Source organism: Megalopta genalis, chromosome 6 (genome assembly GCF_051020955.1).
Source record: "Megalopta genalis isolate 19385.01 chromosome 6, iyMegGena1_principal, whole genome shotgun sequence".
NCBI classification, from domain to species: domain Eukaryota; kingdom Metazoa; phylum Arthropoda; class Insecta; order Hymenoptera; family Halictidae; genus Megalopta; species Megalopta genalis.
The window spans coordinates 5,350,598-5,354,717 of NC_135018.1; positions in this window are offsets into that span (position 1 = coordinate 5,350,598).

Genomic DNA, 4,120 nt, shown 5'->3' on the forward strand with positions numbered 1-4,120 from the left:
CCCGCCGGACTCCCCGGTCCCGATTCCCCGCCGACGAATGCGCAAAACCGAAAGAAAAATAAAACGGACCGAGCGGGAACACAGCGAAAGAGAGAAAGAGAGGCGAAACAGGAAAGCAGCCAGAGTCGAAGATTACGCGTTAACGTTCATTAATTAGAAGGTTAATCGCCGGTTCCTGCAAGGAACCGCTCGATTAATCACCGCGACAATGCCGATGTTTGCAGACGTGGCCCGGCTCCGGGAAAGTTTATGTGAAATCGTTAATTATCTCGTTCAGGAACAGCTGGAGTCACGTTTATAATAGTCGATAAGTGGATGCGTGCGAGGTGGTTTGATGTCTTTTTACCTGTCGATTGAATTTCTTCAAAGAGAATCTTGCTTCGAGGGAATCGGCCGAGTCGACCCTCTATACAGATCGGTGTAACTTTGAAATCGTATCCTAATTTATACTGTTTTTTGTCTAATTTCATTGTTAGCCACAGTATGACGAAAGTAGTTCGCTTTGTTGCTTCTTCTTTCGTGCAATCAAAAGGAGCATGCGTTGCAATTTTCAACATTCGCTTTGTACATCAAAGCGGATTCAATTTTTTGAGAAACTGTGAGTTTGATGTTAATTTATATCTAGAGATTGATATTTACTGATATATTCTTTTGTATTTGTATAAATAACCGTAAAGGGATCATTCGATTTCCTTTGATCATAGTTGAACTGCAAAGGCGGTTTGTCTGCTGTTCAATTGTTCAACTATTTAATTAGTAAATATTAAAACATAAACTCAGACAATATTTATTGTTTGTGTAATATCTATTTTATTCGAGAAAAAATAGGGACAATCTATTTGTTTTGATAAATAGTCGGACACACGTCAACTATCTACGTGCATAAATATTTAATGCGATAATTACTGTTCCATGTAAAATTAACTACTATAAAATATAAGAAAGCAAGTTCTTTACGCAAAGATAAAAATGTATTTAGATTCTTAATAATCGGAATAAATAATGCTGTTAAACAAGTAATATTGCGGTATTTGAAAGTTCTTTTTCCTGTCTCATTAGCTATCCTTATCATAGACGCATAAAATCTGTAGTCTATTCATGATGTTAATGTTTCTTTATGATTCTACAATCCAGACATTTATTTCTAATAACTGTATACATTGCATAAACGTTCACAATGCACCTAATTTTATTTAATGTGAAAAACCAATAACCTTTCAAAACGTCTAATGTAATTATGAAACTGAGGATTTTCGTATTCGCGACAAAAATAAGTGGATCACATATAAAACAGTAGAACAACTTAAAGAATCTGATACAATTCTTCATTTGTCTTTAAAAATTAATTCTTTTGATGTGATTCTTCTTGTTTGTATTGCTGATATATTTGTTATAAGATTTATTCTAAAATAGTAATAGTGAAAAGTCAATATTGTGATAAATTTTTTCTTAAGTAATTTATTATAATATCTATGTTATTATACTTTGATGTTGTGAGACTATCTGGGAGTTGGGATAAGTTGGAATATGATAAAAATGATACCAAAAAACCAGCGGAATATCACTCGATCGTAGTCGCCGTACTCAAATTGTAATTAAAGTAGGAATCATACTAATGTCATGCCACGTGAAATCATATGAGATCGTAGGAATGAAATCCGCCCACACGTGACAATATAGGTAGAAAAAAACATACTAATGTCACGTCACGTGAAATCATGTGAAATCATGTGACATTCGAAGAGCGTGAGCCTGCGTATCTCTATTATTTCAAATCTGTTCGAAACAGATCAGGATCACGTCACGCTGTTCATATATTGTCACACGCGAACGGATTTCACGTCATTATATCTATTCATACAATAGTTCCCATGATTTTCACAAAATTTTCAACGTAAATCTTTTCATACAATTTTATACGCAAAACATTTTACACAATTTTTCATACGCGAGTTTCCATGATTTTCGTACAATTTTCCACGTAAACGTTTCCATAGAATTTTTCACGCAAAAGTTTTTAGACATGTTTTTATATGCGTGTTTCCATACAAAAGTTTCCACGATTTTCACAAAAATATTCCACGTAAACCTTTTCATAGAATTTTATACACAAAAGATTTTAGATAATTTATCATGCGCGAGTTTCTATACAAGAGTTTCCACGATTTTCATAGAATTTTCCACGTAAACGTTTTCATAGAATTTTATACACAAAAACATTATTTCAAGAGTGATTTCAAACGACGCAATATTAGTATGTTTACCAGCGAATATTGTTAATTGAAACGCATTACCGGAAGTAGTTGGTCGCCTAAGGGTGCGTGGGCGACGCAAGACGGAAAATTCGCCAGTCGGCTCTCTCTCTCTCTCTTTTTCTCTTTCTCTCTCTCTCTCTCTCTCTCTCTCTCTCTCTCTCTCTCTCTCTCTCTCTCTACGAGATTTCCACGTACATATCCGCCAGCGGAAAAGTAAAATGGCCGTTGCCATACGTACGGTCGTTGATCGATAAAAGCGTCGCGACGCTGGGCGTGTCCGTTGCTGCAAGCCGCCTCCGCAACGCCCCGCGAATCGCCGCGAAACTGCGGGAAAGTTTACCCCGTGTCGCCCGACAAACGCCGCGGGGACAAAAAGGCGAGAGCTAACAAACTTCGTTTCCACCCCCTCTTACCCCGTTCCCGCCCCTCTTCCCCCTTCTTTTCTCCGCGTTTCGTCGAAATAATCGCGCACACCCTCGCCAAAACCACCCCCGTGCCACCTCCGTCGCCGCTTCAGCTACAGACTTCGCGGAAACTTCGGAAAAACTTGTTAAACAGAAACGCGGAAACTGATTTCACTGCTTCCTTCCTGGGCGTGCTTCTGCACTTGTCGGGATTTTGGAGATTTTCTTGCAGAAAGTTTTTTGGAGGTGATGCTGATTTAATTGAGAGTGGAGTTAGGAGCAGCAACCACGTTTGCTTCATTTGATAATTTATGAGGATTTTTACGCAACGTAAAACTTCTCTAGATCAGTTGCAGGGAACAGTAAATTCGATTTGTTTCCTTTTTAATTAAGTTTAGTGGGTCGAGAATAGGATATTGAGATTTATCATTTTTTCTCATTTGCCTATGGTTTTAAATTGCACTTTGTATTTGTCATTAACGTCTGCAGTGTAGTAGTGATAGTGTTTGGGAAATTAGAAAGTGGTATTTGGATGCTGCATTTTGCTAAGATAAATTTGAATATGTTTGTTGTATGCTGTTTAGAGACGGTTTTGGAAAATTGCGTGGTATATGGGAAATTGTATGATAATGGCATATGAAAAATTGTCTGAAAGCTTTTGTGTACACAATCCTATGAAAACGTTCGCGTGGAAAATTTTATAAAAATCATGGAAACTCTTCTATGAACATTTTTGTACGAGAACTCTTGTATGAAAAATTGTACAAAATCGTTTACGTATATAAATGTATAAAACGCGTGTATGGAAACTCTAGTGAGAACAATTCTCGGGAAACTCTAGCGTGAAAAATCGAATGAAAACGTTTAAGTAGAAAGATGGAGAGAGGCTTTTGCAAGAAAAATTTGCTGAAACCGCCGTACGAAAAATTGCGCGGGCAAATGTTTTCAAAGCCTATCTGTCACGCCAACTAATTCTAAGTCACATTAGTGGAATTTTAACAGGAACATTTCCATGGGAATAGATTTTCGTGTTAAGTTTTTCACCATCGAGAATTCCGGTATTGTTCCCGGCTCTTTGAATTTCATAGGGCGAAAGTTAAATGGAAAGCAGCACTGCTGCCGGTCCCAGGATCGGAAACAGTGTCTTCTTTTTGTCCGTTCTCTTTATTGCACGGACAACGTAGTCGCGGAGACGACGGGCAGCCAGGACGAAGGAGCATAAACGGATTAGGAGGGTCTTGCCGGATGACTAAGTTTTAGACGGGGCAGCGCCGGCGCCAAATCCAATTTGATCTTAACGTTAACTCGATCACGCGTACGGTTACACGGTGAATTAAGCGTCGTTGACAACGGCGTGGTAACAGAGGCCTCAAAAATATACCCCCCCCCCCCCACCGAGGACGACAACCGATACCAGCCAACAAGTGGCGATTACTTTTTCCTCTCTTGTCCTTGGGATCG